Raw genomic sequence first — 17,764 nt, forward strand, 5'->3', positions numbered from 1 at the left:
AGCTCGAACATTCATTCATCACAATTCAATATCATATGAATAATAAGAATTCAATTCAAACATGTTTATTGTATATTGACTTACCACATACGGATTCGGATAGACTAAATCAACTACTCGACGACTTTCAACTTTCCCTGATCTAATTCCGTATTCTTTAATTCTCGATCTATATAAATTCAAATTTAACTCATTCACTTTCATATTCATTCAAATCAATCCACAAACACATATTTAGGGAAATTTGCAAACTAGCCCTCATATTTTCACATTTTGACACTTTAGTCCCTAATTCACAAAATCATAAAATACACATAATTTGCATATACTCATGCTTGACCGAATATTCATAGTACTCATTCAAGTCCACACATTTAATTTATTTCACATTTTAGTCCCTCAATTTACAAATTTCACAATTTAGCCTATTTTACTCAAATTCATCAAAAATCCAAAGACAAAACATGTTAACCCAAAACATATCTTCCATTCATCAACAACTAAACTCAAAAAACTCATAGTGTCATCAATGGCATATTTCAAAATCATAAAAAAATCAGAAATTGAGACATGGGCTTGATAGTATTCAATGCAACGATCACAAAAAACTTAGAAATTATCGAAAATCGATCAAAACACATACCTCAATCACCAAAATAGGTAGCCAAACCATAGCAAGCTTATTTCTTTCCTTTTATTTTGTGAATTTTGGAAATGGTGATGAATATATCACCTAATTCATGTTTTTCTTTTATTAATAATAACTTTAATAATTTTCCTATTTTTCCCTTTTATAAACCATTATAAATTCACATATATTAAGGCCATTAGTTTCCATTATACATATAAATGACATAATAACCACATAAGGACCTCTCATTATCAAAGACAAATCAAATAGACACTTTTAACATATAGTAGGAAAGTTTTACATTTTACGCGATTAGGTCGTTTTTATCGAATTAAGCACACAAATGATCGAATTTTCATATGAAAATTTCACACATGTTAATTCACATATCATAAACACAAAAAATAATATTTAAATATTTTTTTACTCGAATTTATGGTCCCAAAACTACTATGCTGAATAGGGTCTAAACCAGACTATTACAGAAAGCACCAAAAAGGCAGGTGAAGGTTGTTTTCTCCTGATCCTTCGGTGCAATAGAAATTTTATTGTACCCAGAATAGTCATCTAAAAAGAAATAATAGACCTTTCTAGTAAGTCGATCCAACATATGGTCGATGAAAGGAAGCGAGAACTAATCCTCCTTTGTGGCCATATTCAATTTCCGATAATCCATACAAACTCACCATCTTATGGGAATGCATGTAGGAATTAATTCATCCTTGTCATTGTGAACCATAGTGATGCCACTCCTTTTAGGCATGTATTGCACTGAGCTTACCCAATTGCTATCAGAAATTGGGTAAATAATTCCAGCATCAAGCCATTTTATAATTTCCTTCTTGACAACTTCCTTCATCTTCTTGGATAATCTTCTTTGCTATTCAATTGATTCCTTGCCCTCATCTTCCAACTTGATCTTGCGCATGCAGAAAGAAGGACTAATAGCTCGATTGTGTTGCTTGAGAATATGAATCAATTTCTCTTCTTGTGTTACATCTAGTGTTGAACAGACAATAACTGGGAGAGTATTGTGATCATCTAGAAAAACATATCTAAGATGAGGAGGTAGTGGTTTCAATTTCAAAGTAGGAGTTTCTTCAATATATGGTTTGAAAAATGGGATTGTTCTATTGTCTAGGTCTAAGGATTCGATCTGCCATTCATGCTTGAGTTCAAGATTATTAGCTTCAACCATGCTGTCACATTCGTCTAATGATTCGACATCATATGTCACTGCAAACTCTTCAGGAAGTACTATGCTTTGGTCATTGAATTCTTCCTTAATTAGATCATCTAGCACATCAATAGTATGGCATTATTCTTTATCCTTGCATTGAATAGATTCAAAAACACTGAAGGTGACTTGCTCATCATTAAGTCGCATGGTTAGTTCACCTTTATGAACATCAATGAGAGTTCAGTCAATGGCTAAAAATGGTCGTCCCAGTATTATGGAAACCTCTTTGTCTGTCTCACTATCATGTATGATAAAATTAGTTGGAAAAATGAATTTATCCACATGAATTAAAATGTCTTTTATTTACCCTTCAGGTTGAGCCAATGATCGATTGGCTAGTTGTAATGTCACTGCAATAGATTTTATGTGACCAAATCCTAACTTTCTAAAAGTAGATAGCGGTATTAGGTTAATGTTAGCTCCCAAGTTGCATAAAGCCTTACCCAAATAATGATTGCCAATTGAACATGGGATGGTAAAACTCCTAGAATCTTTCAATTTAGGGGGCAACTTGTTTGTCAAAATAGCACTACAACCTTTTGTGAGTGCAATAGTTTCAATATCAATGAGCTTCTTCTTCTTGGACGAGGTCTTTCATAAATTTTCTATAACTCAGAATTTGTACCAGAGCGTCCACTAAAGGAATGTTGATCCACAGTTGATTCAGTGTGTCCAGGAACTAGTGATATTACTTGTCATGCTCATTCTTTCTAAATCTTTGTGGGAAGGGTAAAGGTAGAGATATATCTGCTTGCGCCGACAACTTTGATTGCAGCGACAATTTCGAAGGTCGGACATTAGGCATATGAGTGACAATGTGTGGAACTTCTTTTTCTGATGCATTGCCAAATTCTTCAGATTCAACCTTCTCACCAATGATCACTCCATCCGTATCTTGAGATGCTAAGTAGAGTCAATAAATGGCTCACCAGTTTGTTTACCATTCCTAAGAGTGATAGCCTTACAATGTTCTTTCCCCCTCGGACTAAGATTTTCTGTGTCACTAGGTAATGGGCCTGGTTGTTGAGTATTTAGGTTTAAAGCAAGTTGTCCTAATTGTTCCTCCAATGCTCAAATGGAAGATGAATTCCCTTGTACAATAGCTTCCGTGCGAGTAATATGCTTTCGCATTAACGCCTTAAGAGTTGTTAACGGGTCAAAAGTAGAAGCTTAGATGTACGGTTGTTGTTAATGTCCTTGAACATGTTGATTTTGGATTAAAGAGTGTTGTGGCTGCATCAGATTTTGGTGTGGCTATGTCTGGCCTTGTTGTGGATGCATCTGAGTGTGCTGATTGTAGTTCTGCTAATGTTGATTGTAATTCCCTTGTATTGGATTTTAATCGCCCTGAGTAGATGTATTCCCATATCTGAATGTCGCAATGTTTTGTCCAACACTCTGAGTTCCCCAAAATTGTTGGTTGCGTGTAAAGTGGTTGTAAGAATTTCCATAAGAACTGTTGCGGATGTTATTAACATAACATGTATTCTCTTTATGTTGTGGAAAATCTTCATAGCTATGGTTATCACTACAAATCTCACAACAAAAAGTAGGAACATCAACTTGCTGAGCGGCTTGTATATGTGCAATGGCACTCTTCCCTTACATATTTTTAATCATGTTTGTGAGAGAAGAAACTTGAGCACTTAGTATAGTTATTGCATCCAATTCAATAACTACTGGAGTAGTTTTTGCTTGTGTAGCTCTGAAGATAGGGTATTGATAATCATTCTGAGCAATTCTCTCAAGAATTCTCACAACATCATTGTAAGTACAATCCAGCAGAGGTCCATTGGCTGATGCGGTGACAAGATTAGTTGTATGTGGATTCAACCCGTTATAAAAAATTTCAATTTGTGTTTTGTTTGAATGCCATGCATGGGACAACGACGAAGTAAAGTTTTATAATTTTCTCATATGGTGTGAAGATTTTCATCATCCAGCTGATGACAAGTAGTAATACCATTTCGAAGACAAGCATTCATTATCGGCGGGTGAAATTGCAAAATAAATTGTATTGCTAGTGCATTCCAAGAAGTGATTGATCCGATAGGTAGTCCAAAAAAGGGCTCTTCCTTGTAAGGAATAAGGAAATAATTGGATCTTCAAGGCATCATCAGGAACGCCTTTTTAACTAAATGAAGCAAAGGTCAATAAAAAGGATTTAAGATGTTCTCTTGTATCTTCGTATGGCATTCCAACATATTGTCTACTAGAATTTAGCATTTGAAACATTACTGGCTTGAGTTCAAAATTTCCAGCTTGGATGGTTGGCCTAACAACTCCTAGTTGTAAATCATCTAACACAGGTACTGCAAAATCTCATATAGTCCTATTTTGTATGTGAGAATCTTACTACAACAATGGGTTATTAACATTTTTCTATTGCATTAGGGGTATGGCTACATTATTATCTAGTAGAGCCATCTTTCTTTGTTCTCGAAGTCTACTCTGAATAGTCCTTTCAATTTTTGGATCAAAATTAGTAAGAAAATCCAAATTTCTTCAGGTCATAAAACACCTAAATTGAAGTTAAAGAAATAGCAACAAAGAAGAACTAGTTAGTGAATACTAAATATTATTTAAGGAAAATAAAGTGCAAGAACACACAAAAACAAAAACAAACATCAAACAAATGCCATCCCCGACAACGGTGAAAAAAACTTGATCGACTATTTAACATCACAGCAATAATGTGCAAGCGTACACTGTCGATGCACGTATAGTAGATAGATGTGATTCTGTCGGATATTGATCCCATAAGGATGATAGTCTTTTGTATATTGATTTCGGTGCAATAACTAGATATAAACGAGATAAATTGTGAGAATAGTTGTCGATGCAATAACTTGAAAACAATAAAATAACATATGATAGTGATAAAATTGGGATCCCCAACATGAATCTTCAACAGAATACTAAATGCTCACAAGGTATAAAAATATAGGCGATTGTCGAGGCAATAAAATTCAATCTATATCTTACCCAACATCTCACATCTATTTAATCTGAGACTTAACATGCATACTAGCCTCATCTTCCGATGATAGCAATATGGGACTATTAAGAACAGGAAGACTAAATTCCTCTAATCCTCACTCAACTTCCGTTGTAATGCTTGTTTGCTCAAACAGTCACTGTACTTTCCAGCGTCAGTGACTGCAATAACCCTTCCATGTTAAAAAGTATTCAAACCCTAAGATTAAATAATAAAAGCAAAACTAAATAAGATAACATTAAACCAAGAATTCATGTGTACTTCCATACAAACAAAAAATAGAGATTAATTATCAGCATTTAGAAAGAAATAAGAAAGAATCAAGTGGATAATACTATCCTGAGACAACTTGACTAAATCTCTCTATTCCCTCTTGTCTCCCACTTAAGTCTCCTCGTCAGAAGCTAGTCTGCATTTGGTTTTCATGTTGTAACAGCCTAATTTTGGGGCTAGTTAGGATAGTGGTCTCAGGACCACAAATTTGAAATTGGAGAAATTATTTTATTATTATTTTGGAGTCATAGCATGTTTATAATAGTACATGAAAAATTTGGTGAGCTAATTTTGACATTTGTGAGCCCAATTGCGAAAAAACACTAAATCGCATAAAGTGCAAAAGTTCTATTTTGATAGCTAAAGGTGTTATTTTATTAGAGAATCAAAATTGGGGGATTTTAAAGGGAAATTAGACCCCTAGAAATAGAGTGGCTGGCCATAGGAGACATATGTGGTCAAATTTTTAAACTTTGTTGGGTTAGGTGACCAATTTTGACTAAAATAGAAATAAAATAAAGAAAAATGATATCATCCCTTACTCATCTCTTTTCTCAACCAAAAATTATCTATTGAAGAGGGTTTGAGAGCTTAAAATTTTCAGCAACTTGAAGCACTCACAAGTAAGTGATTTCCATGTACTTTGTTAATGATTTTTGTATTTTTGAGACCCTTGAAGCATGAGCTTTCAAATGAGAGGTATATCTTGCAAAATGGTTGAAGGTCTAGGGTTTTTTCATTAGAGCATTTAGGGTGTTTTGTAAAATTTTATGGAATAATATGAGTCTTAGTTATGTAATAGACAACTTTTGTAAAAGGTGTTATCATGAAAACACCTAAATGGACCATTTTGCACAAGTTGTAAAATAAGTGATAAATGTGTGAAATAGAGAGAATTCGGGGTTGCTATAAGAGTAAAAAGAGTTCAGATAAGTTTAATATGCGAAGAAATTTGATAAAAATCAATTTTCGAGCATAGGAGTAAAATGGTCATTTTGCCAAAGTTTAGGGGCAAAATGGTCATTTTACAAAAGATGTGAATTTTTTTTAATTGATTAAACTTACTTAGTGATTAAATGAGTGTGTTTTGCTATTATAGATTAAGAAATACCAAATTCGAGCCTAGACCGGGGAAAACCCAAGCAAATCGACTAAATTGACTAGTCGCTACATTTTGTAATTCGAGGTAAGTTGTATATAAATAATACAACTACATTGTTAATGTATGTATTGAATTGTATTGAGTTAATATAGCATGAATTGTTTGGTTGTGAAATTGAGAATGTATAAGGATAATTGATATAGTGGAAATTCCGTTGTAACCTTAAGAAATAAATTGGATATTCATGCCATGATGTTTGGGTCATTTGTTTGTGAGCTAGTGTAAGACATTTCTAAGACATGCATCGGCCACATTATGAGAGCCAGTGTAAGACCATGTCTGGGACATGACATCAGAATTGAGACGAGAGCTAGTGTAAGACATGTCTGGGACATGCATCGGCCTCGAGAAGTAAGCCAGTATAAGACATGTCTGGGACATGCATCGGCTACAAGATGATAGTCAGTGTAAGACCATGTCTGGGACATGGCATCGACTTGAGATATGAGCCAGTGTAAGACCATGTCTAGGACATGGCATCGACACCTTACCCACGTCTGAGGCTTAATGAATATCTGGTAGGGTTCCAAATGGTTCAACGGTGAACATTATGTTCTTAAGCTAATGAGGAAAGTATAACCGTGTTGTGAGTAGTACAGGTACCTAATTGGTACGTATGAGATATGAGCTCATTGAACAATATGTGACTAGTATGGATGGTAATGAGTAAGTTATGCCTATGCCTACCTTGGTATCATGAGCATGTGGATCATTGATAAAATGTTGTTCTTGTATACTTACTTATATGCAACTTATTAAGCTTTTATGCTTACTCCCTTTCCTTTCCATTTCCTTACAGTACCGCCTAACTAGCTCAAGGATTCCAGAAGTCAGAGATATCGATCACATTATCAACGAAGCATTTGGTATAGTTGGATTTATATTTTTGAATATGGCATGTATAGGACTTAGACTTTATTATTTTGTGTCTTTGAGAATTGGGCGAATGTGTTGGCTCGGGATGGAAACCCTTTAATTGGTATTAAGCTTTGAAGGATAGTTAATATTCATTTTAAGTTTATGAAATATGCATTCTCACAGTTGAATGAATGTCTATTATGGCTGATTTAGTTATAGGAGTTATACTTGTTTCGATATTGGTTAGTATTTGTATGGATCTATATATGTAAGGGTAACAATGATGCTTGGTAAATAGCCTTATATTGTCCACATGGGTAGACACATGGTCTGCCCCATGGACGTGTAGTATGGCTGTGTGTCCTCTGCACGTAAAACATTTAAGTCAGTATGCATGGTAATAAACATACAGGCAGAGACACGGCTGTGTGTCTCAGCCGTGTAGAAGATATGGCCCAACACACGGGCATGTGCCTTGGTCGTGTGACATTATGAGCATGCTGACGTCAGAAATAGAATATCCATGTTTTTGCACACGGGCTAAGACACGGGCATGTCGTGGCCGTGTGAGGGACATGGGCCAATGACATGGGCGTGTGTCTGGCCATGTGAAAACCCCTGTAGGTGTGAATTAGAAATTAATTCTACATAGGTGTAGGACACGAGCGTGTCCCAGGGTGCTTAGGCCGTGTAAGCCATACGGGCCATCAGCACGACCATGTCTAGTTGGTCACACGGGCGTGTGCCCTATCTTAAGGACAAAATTTTTATAGTTGGTTTAACGACCTGACATAGTCTCGAATGGTTTTCAACGGTCGATTTGAGGCTCGTAGGCCTATAATAAGAAGTTCAAGGTCGATATTGAAAAATTTTTAAGTTTGAATCGAGTCTCAGTGACTTGAGATTGGTTGTACGCATAAGATCAAGTTAGGTAATGCCTTGTACTCCTCGCCGGCATGGGTTACGGGTATAGGGTGTTACATTTACTGGTATTAGAGCTATGGTTTAGTCGGTTCTGGGACTAACTTAACGAGAGTACAAATCTAGCTATGCATGCCAAAACTGTATATTGATAGTGTGATGATTTTTGACAATTATAAATTATGTTTTCATATAGTAAATGGATCCTTATAGAGTCACGGTGGATGAAGTGGAAAGTAACGCGCCGGCTCCTGCTGAAGGGACTGCGCTAGTTGAGAGTGAGCCTGTGACTATGAGCCAAGGCGGAAGGGCTAGAGAAGCCTATCTTTGAATGATGGATTCTTGGTACACGAAGTTTGTTCGTGCGAATCTAAACACTCCACCTCCCCCACCTCCTCCGATTCCTTAGTATGCCCCGGTAGCTCCGCAAGGTGTGGACATGTTTAAAAGAGAGAAACCTCTGGTAGACAAGATCCAAAAATAAGGGGCCAAGGAATTCCGGGCTAGCATAGATAATGACTCGGAGAGATCAGAGTTTTGGCTAGAAAATACCATTAGGGTATTTGATGCACTATCATGCACACCTGAAGAGTACGTGAAATGCGCAGTGTCACTTCTATGAGATTCGGCTTATCAGTGGTGGAACACTCTCGTGTCCATCGTATCGAGAGAGAAGATCATGTGGGAATTCTTCCAGTAGGAATTTCGAAAAAAATATATTAGCCAAAGATTCATAGACCAAAAGAGGAAGGAATTACTAGAGCTAAAGTAAGGCCGAATGTCAGTGATAGAATATGAACATGAGTTTGTGAGGCTTAGCAAGTATACACGGGAGTGCGCATCTACAAAAGCCACCATGTGTAAGAGGTTTGAAGATGGCCTCAATAAAGATATCCGAGTGTTTGATGGCATCTTAGAGCTTTGGGAATTTGTAGCACTTGTTGAAAGAGCCTGTAAGGCTGAAAAACTGATTAAAGAAAGGAGGAAAGAGGCTTTTGAGTCTTGGGATTCAAAGAAGAGATAGATGGGGAAATCACATCAGTCCTCATCTAAAAGATCGAGAGAGTTTACTACCCGATCGAATGCTTCGGTGGGGTATTCGAATAGAAAAAAGAACAGGGAGAACACAACTTCTAAAGCCCAGACTACTTCGTCGCAAGTGTTGGTAGCACTCGGCCAAATAGGCCAGAATGCTCGCAATGTGGGAGGTGTCATTTTAGCGAGTGCTGAGGGAATGAAAGGGGCTACTTCAAGTGCGAATAATTGGAACACTTCATCCGTATTGTCCTGAATTGGATGAGAGAGAGAGAAAACAAGATGTGAAAGTGAGTAGTGTCCCTTTAAGGGGTAGGCCACAGATGAACCCCTGGAGTGGGGCTAGCAGTAGAAGCATGCCAAGAGATGTTCTGGTGAGGTCGAGGGCAGAGCGCCTACAAGGACTTGTGCTATACGAGCTTGGGAAGAGGTAGAGTCTTCCGACATGATCAGAGGTACCTTTTCTATCCACGAAATATCTATTGTTGCTTTAGTTGACCCAAGATCTACCCACTCCTATATTTGTATGGAATTGATACCTCATATGGGTATGCTAGTAGAGTCCACTGAGTTTGTAATAAAAGTGTCAAATCCTTTAGGCAGACATGTACTAGTGGACCAAGTATGTAGAAATTACTCTTTGACAATTAGAGGTCATTGTTTTTCGGCTAACTTGATGTTATTGTCATTTAATGAGTTTGATGTAATCCTTAGGATGGACTGGTTGACTTCTCATAGTGTTATAGTGGACTGTGGGAAAAAGATAAATGAGTTAAAATGTAAAGACGGGAATGTTCTTCGAGTTGGACCAGATGAGTCAGATAATCTGCCTGTAGTAATATGGTCTTTGACTACCGAGAAATATTTGAGGAAAGAATACGAGGCTTATCTAGTTTATGTGTTGAATACTCAAGTGTCTGAATTGAAGATTGAATCGGTAGTAATAGTTTGTGAGTTTACAGAAATTTTTCCGGAAGAATTACCTGGATTGCCTCTGGTGAGGGAGATAGAATTCGGAATTGAGTTAGTCCCCAGTACGACACCCATTTCTATTGCTCTGTATAGAATTCGAAAAGAGTTGAAAGTATAGCTGCAAGAGTTAACAAATAAAGGTTTTGTGAGACCTAATTATTCACCATGGGGTACACCAGTGTTGTTTATGAAAAAGAAAGACAGGTCGATGAGGTTATGTATCGACTATAGACAACTCAATAAGGTAACTGTGAAGAACAAGTATCCTTTGCCAAGGATAGATGATTTATTCGATCAGTTGAAGGGAGCCATGGTGTTCTCCAAGATAGACTTGAGGTCTGGTTATTATCAGTTGAGAGTTAAGGAGCAAGATGTATCGAAGACTGCTTTTCGAACGAGATACGGGCATTATGAGTTCCTCGTCATGCCCTTTGGTTTGACTAATGCCCCGGTGGTGTTTATGGATGTGACAGCCCAAAATAGACCCTAGCCGGAATGTGGTTTCGGGACCACAAAACCGAGGCATAAAAATAATTAAAAATTTATTTTGATACCTATAATATGTGTGTGCTCATGTATGACATTTTATGATGATTGATTTAGTGTTATAAAGGTGAATTTCACTAGAAAGGACTTGTGTGAGAAAACTTAGAAATGAGATAGGCAAATGTTGAAGTGGCCTATTGATGCACACTAGGAAATATTGTCCTTGCATGTCAAATTCCCCCAAATTTGACTATAATGGCCGGCCAAGGTGGGTATGATGGGCAAGGGAAAACATGTTTCCAACATGTTTGGCTAGTGAGTCATGTAGGAAGTATTATAATAAAAATAAGCATAAAAAAATGAAAAAAAAAAAGAGAATGATGAGCTTGGATGCCCCCTTGCCGTGAGTTGAGAAAGAAGGAAGAAAAAAAATTTGTTGTGTTCATCCATTTTCACTTCTTGGCCGAAAATACTAAGGAAAAAGGGGGAGGATTTTTGCTTCATGCTTGGTTTAGAAGAGATCTAGAAGGAGATTTGGCTAAATTGGCATCAAGATTAAGCTCAAGAGCTAAGAGGGCCACAATTGGACAAGGGGAAGGAAAAAGTGATCGAATAGCCGTAAAAGCCGTTCGACAACATCCGAGGTAAGTCCTCAAGAAGTGACCTTAATTGAATTATGTGGAATGAAATATGGATGTATTGATTATTGATTTATGTGTGTATGAGTATTGAATGATTCCCGGGCTAAGTCCCAAGGCGATTATGCTAATGATTATAATTATGTTTGAGCCTTAGTAACTAAAATGAAATATGTATGTCCAATGATTATTGATGTATGTGTGCATGAGAAATTGAATGATATCCGGCTAAGCCCGAAGACAATTATGCTGGAAATTACATCCGGTTAAGACCAAGGCAATTGTGCTAGTGGCTACATCCGGCTAAGACCAAGGCATTCGTATGAAGTCATTCTATCCGGCTAAGACCAAGGCATTTGAGCACATGGTTATATCCGGTTATATTCAAGAATCTTGGGCTGGAGGTGAGTGTTGGTTGCTGTAATAAATTCAATTAGTACACTCGAAAAGCCCAAAGAATAAGGTACGTTTATATGTGCATTGGAAAGTCGACATGTTTGAGCAACATTCGCTCAATCGACTAATGAATTTCAGTTATTGAATTGATTGATACTTTGTGAAAGTATATAATGATGAAGTGTGAAGTAAGAATGTGTATTAATGAAATGATGCATTTGGCTATGTGAATGTATTGCTGTAATTAGAGTTGATTATATTCCTTGAGACTTACTAAGCATAAAAATGCTTACCCCGTTACTTTGGCTCTCTGTTTTATAGATTTCACTCGATAGCAATCGGATTCGGGATCAATAAAGTCGAAGTCATCCACACTATCAACGCCTCTATTTTGGTATAAATTTTGGTTGAACTTTGAAATGGCATGTATAGGACTACCCTTGTTGGTTTGAAAATGTGGTGATGTATATGTATACGGCCATGCGAAAATGGCTCGAAAAAGGAAGCATGATCTTAGACTATTTGTGGTTTGTATGTATATATATGGTGTCATGATGTGATTATGGATTGGAAGCGGAGTGTTGGTCACATGATCAGCCATTGGTATGGTTAAAATGATCATATATGAACCTATGTATGGCAAGGCTAGTTGGTTCATGGAGACTACAAAATAGGTAAGACCTACCTTAAAAACAGATGCTGCCAGCTGCAGTGACGTGAATGTGAAAAATCACCAAAATTTGTAGGAATGGTATTAAATAGTGAATAAGCTATGAAAATGAACCTTGATGAGTCTATTTTCATATGGAAGAAACGAAATGGTCATAGGAGTTACATGTTAAGAGATATTAAGGCTATTGTGAGACAGGGCCAGAATGGTTTCTGGGTCCCCTGTCGAAACTTTAAAAATTTACTATAAATTATCCAGAAAGAATTAGGAGTCATTCCTTATATGTACAGATTCCATTTTGAGTCTAGTTTCATTAGAAACAAACGACACCAGTATTAAAGCCCTGTACAGAGAGATATTCAAGTTATAATGCGCGAAGGTCAGAGCAGTCGATCCCTGTAACATGGGTGACTTTAACTAATAAACTGTACCAATTGGCCCGACCAAAAATTCTAGAAATAAATCCATGGATGGATATATGAGTCTAAATTCAGGGAAAATTTACAAAACCAGTTTCCGAGTTTTGAAACTCGAGATATGATTTTTAATGCGACAATGATGCAGTTTTCCAGCCTGACTGGAAATGTCAAATTGGTGGGCAAAACATGTGAACTTGGTTTGTTAACCCCTCGTGTCCGACACCGGCGATGGTCTCGGGTTCGGGGTGTTACAATGGATTTGATGAACTAATTTTTTTGGCTGTATTTGGACAAGTTCGTATTAGTTTTTATTGATGACATACTGATTTACTCGTGATAAACCATAATTTATACATATTTTTACCCCATGCGTAGCACATTTTTGGATGATTTATCCTTAGATTTGGTGAATTCGATGCTCCTAATCCTTTAATTTCATGTTTTATACTTAGATAAGCACAGGAGAATAAAAAGAGAGAGAAATGGGCCAAAAATAAAAAAAATAGGCCAACGTGGGAAATCAACACGGCCTGGACTTTCTCACACGGGTAGACCACACGCCCGTGTCTATTTAACAGCCTTGAACACGGATTGGAGAAATCGCACACGGGCGTGTCACAAGGGCGTGTCCCTGTCGAGCCCAAGTTTAGTCTCATTCGGAAAAGGCCACTCTTGAGGGCTTTTAGGCATTCTAAAGCCTATTTAAACACAATAGAGGAGGATTAGAGGACACACACGGAGTAGGAGGCAAGGAATTACTTGAGGAAAGCCAATTGATCCATCTCAGAAGCCGGATTCACCTTCAAGACTGAAGATCTCCCTTCAGTTCTGTTCAAAAGTTCTTGGGTTTTCTTTATGTTTTGTTATCATTATTCTTTTAAGATGTTTTCTTTAATAAATATGAACTAAACCCCCTAAATACCTAAGGGGAATGAAACTTAAGACGGATCTTGTTATTATTATCTGAATTGTATGATAAATATTTGACTTGTTCTTAATTATGAGTTCTTAATTCTTGCTTTAATATTCCAGGATATTAATTCAAGTATTGATGTGCTTATTCAGAGGAGCAAAAGTCCCTATCTAAGAGTAGATCTAACATAATTAAGCGGAGTTGATTGCACGCCTAGAGATAAGGTGACAAGATTTTCCAGATTAGGGTGAAACCTAATAAGGGAATCCATAGATCGAGTTAATGCAACACTAGGGAGTTAATTAAAAAGAGATTTCAATTAATCAACCTAGGGTTAGACGTTGTTAGTCTCAAGAGATATAATAATATAAATTAGGGATTTCTACGAATCAAGTCAAGTGAATAAATTGTCCGATTCAGAGTCAATAACAAGTGAAGTCTAGGTGGATTTTTCCCTTAGGTATTGTCCAAATCATTTAGTTTTCCCAAGAGTTATTTCCCCAATTTTCTTCCTATGCATTCTTAGTTTATTAATTAGTTTAGATAAAACAAACCCCTTTATTTTCAGGCTAGATAATAAAAAGAAAGTTAATAGTAGTACTTTTAGTTCCTTTGGGTTCGACATCCCGGTCTTGCCATAAGCTATACTACTGTTCGATAAGGTGCGCTTGCCTTTGTCGTGATAATAGTTATTTTTCAAGAATGAAATTCATAAATTATAAAACTTATCACGATTCACATCACATCAAGTTTTTGGCACCGTTGTCGGGGAACTAAGATATTAGGAATACTCGATTTTTATTACTGTAGCTATTCTACTTTTATGCAATTTAAAATTTTATTTTATTTTCTAATTTTTCGTTTATTCACTTCTAGCAGGTTTTTATAGTGCATGATTAGAAGAAACCCGTCGGGACCATTACTTTTTGATAGTGAGATCGATTGCACAGCTCACAGAAACTGAAGAGAAATAAGGCGAAGCCTAGGATACACAGAGGAAGAGCAAGAGGACGACATTCAGACCACAACCGAGGAGATGGCTGAAAATTAGGAAAATCCGCTACCTCCTGCGATAGCTGCTGATCCAGTAAATCAGGATTCTGCTCCACACACCATGTATGATTATGCTAAACCTACTTTAATAGGAATTGAGTCAAGTATAGTTAGGCCTGCTGTTGCTGTAAATAATTTTGAACTGAAACCTAACACAATTCAAATGATCCAACAGTTTATTCAGTTTGATGGTTTGGAGGACGATGACCCAAACGCTCATTTGGCAAATTTCCTAGAGTTTTGTGACACTTATGAAATCAATGGCGTTTCTGATGATGCCATTCGCCTTCGGTTGTTTCCCTTTTCATTGAGGAACAAAGCTAAACAGTGGTTGAACTCGTTATCACGAGGGTCAATCACTACTTGGGAACAAATGACTGAAAAATTTTTACTTAATTTTTTTTCGCCAACTAAAACGGCTAAATTGAGGAACGATATCTCTTCTTTTGTGCAGATGGATTTAGAGACACTCTATGATGCGTGGGAGAGATACAAGGACCTATTGAGAAGGTGTCCTCACCATGGGTTACCTTTATGGTTGCAGGTTCAAACATTTTACAATGGCGTAAACCCTCAACAAGGCAACTTATCGACGCAGCTGCTGGTGGGACTATCAATAACAGAACACCTGAAGTGGCTTACAAATTTATTGAAGAGATGCCACTAAATAACTATCAGTGGCAAGTCATGAGAACAAAGCCAACGAAAGTAGTTGGTATTTTCAACCTTGATATGGTTACTATGCTATCTAACCAGGTAGAACTTTTAAATAAAAAGATTGACGGTTTTTGTGGTTCTACTGAGGTACATCCAGTGATGAGGTGTGATTCAAATGGAGGAGGAGCATACACAGAATATCAACCCTTCAACCCTAGCACTGATGAGGAACAAGTTCAATATATGGGTAATAATAATTCTAGATTTCAAAATAACCCATATAGTAACACATATAATGCAGGTTGGAGGAACCATCCCAACTTCTCGTGGGGTGGTCAAGGGAATCAAAGGCCACAAAATCCTCCGGGTTTTCAACAAGCACTTTACCAATAGGAAAAGAAGCCGAACCTTGAGGAGATGCTAACAAAGTTTATCTCGGTGTTAGAAACTCGCTTTCAGAACACCGAAACAGCACTTAAGAATCAACAAGCACCAATCCAAGGGCTCGAAACTCAGATAGGACAGCTCGCCAAACTAATTTCTGAACGACCACAAGCTAACTTGCCAAGTAATACTGAACCTAACCCAAGGGAACAACTCAACACGATTACCACTCAAGATGAGGAAGGGTTAGTTGAATTTGAGCCAGAACCAAGGCAAGGAATGGTGGTAAGTAAAGGTAAAGGTGAGGTAGTCCACAGTGAGCAACAACCGGTAAGTAAAGAGCACAAACCATGGGTGCCATACCTTAATGTGACAAGGAAAAACTGCACAAACGAACAATTCGATAAATTCCTTAAATTATTAAAAAAATTACATATCAAATTACCGTTTATTGAAGCTCTTTCGCAAATTCCAAACACAGCCAAATTCTTAAAGGAGCTTTTAACAAATAAGAGGAAGTTGGATGAGGCGTCGCATGTGGAGTTAAATGCAGTTTGCTTAGCCATACTACAGAATAAGCTGGCCACCAAATTAAAAGATCCAGGGAGTTTTATGATTCCTTGTGTAATTGGTAGTTTAGATGTTAATAATGCTTCGGTTGATTTAGGGGCTAGTATCAATGTCATGCCTTATAAAATGTTTAAACAACTAGGTCTTGGGAAACCCAAACAAACTAGGATGAGCATTCAGTTAGCAAACAAAACAATCAGATTTCCTAGGGGTATTATTGAAGATGTACTCGTTAAAATTGACAAATTCATATTCCTAGTTGATTTTGTTGTTCTAGACATAGAAAAGGATAGTGACGTGCCTTTAATTTTAGGAAGGCCCTTTTTAGCAACTGCTAGAACTATAATTAATGTTGGTACAGGTGAACTCACACTTCGTGTGGGTGAGGAAACAATTACTCTTCAAGCTCGAAATTCTACTAATGCTGATCATGTGGTGCAACCTTCCTTGCAGGAAATACAATCGAAAAGCATACATGAGCCTTGTTCAAATAACAACAAAGAACCCATCTATGAAGAACAAAGGCTACAGATCGAGGAACTAGATGAGTGACGGACACAGAAACTGAGATCACATGATAAACCGAAACCACGCCATGGTGAGCTCAATATTTCACATAATAAACTTAAGGTTGGAGACAAAGTACTGTTAGATGCAGCAGACCCTCAGATTGTAACCTCTGAACATAATAGAGAAATCTCTCTTACGGTACTTAGCATTTTCCCATACAGCACAGTCAAGGTAATTCATCCCAAATTTGGTACGTTCAAGGTAAATAGTATTCGTCTAAAACCTTATTTTGATAAAATTGATAGCAGGGATGAGGAGTGTAAACTCCTCGCACCATCATGACCATGCAACAGATAGGTAAGTCGAGCTTAGACTATAAATAAGCACTTCTCGGGAGGCAACCCAAGCACTAACTGTGTTAACTTCTTTAAATTTTAGTTTTTAATATTTAAATCCACTAACTGAGACGCTGAACACAGGTTTTCCATAACCACATGGCCAGGCCTACGGGCGTGCCTTAAGCCGTGCCCATAACACAGAAAGCAGCACGGTCGTGCGATACAATCGTGTGAAAACATGGAAAAAAATTTCCCCAACACGGGAGTCGATAAGTTGTCACAGCCGTGCGACATGGCCGTGGGTGAATCTGTCAAAACAACACGGGCGTGTGACACGCCCGTGTCTAGAGGCCATGATTGAAATTGAGAAAACAACACGGACGTGTGACACGCCCGTGCTCACTGCCCGTGGTCAAGACTGACAAAACAACACAGGCGTGGGAGAAGCAAACAAAGTAGAAAACGTCTATGCGACACGGCCGTGTGCATCAACATGCCCAAAGAATACGGGAGTGGGCCAAATATCAGATGCACCTAAATTTGAAAATCACGATACACACGGGCTAAAATTAGGGCACACGGGCATGCCCCACGGCCGTGTGCTCCATTATCTATATAAACCACTCACTATTCATCATCC

The 17,764-nt window shown here is 37.5% G+C and overlaps 1 non-coding gene across 1 annotated transcript; it reads right to left on the reverse strand.

Annotated features, from left to right (window-relative positions):
- Positions 1-15,086: 15,086 nt before the first annotated feature.
- On the reverse strand, positions 15,087-15,193 carry LOC128295913 (small nucleolar RNA R71). The gene has a single exon (XR_008286462.1). It is a non-coding gene; the product is annotated as a small nucleolar RNA R71 (small nucleolar RNA).
- Between the last annotated feature and the right edge of the window lie 2,571 nt (positions 15,194-17,764).

Source organism: Gossypium arboreum, chromosome 7 (assembly GCF_025698485.1).
Source record: "Gossypium arboreum isolate Shixiya-1 chromosome 7, ASM2569848v2, whole genome shotgun sequence".
Classification (NCBI taxonomy): domain Eukaryota; kingdom Viridiplantae; phylum Streptophyta; class Magnoliopsida; order Malvales; family Malvaceae; genus Gossypium; species Gossypium arboreum.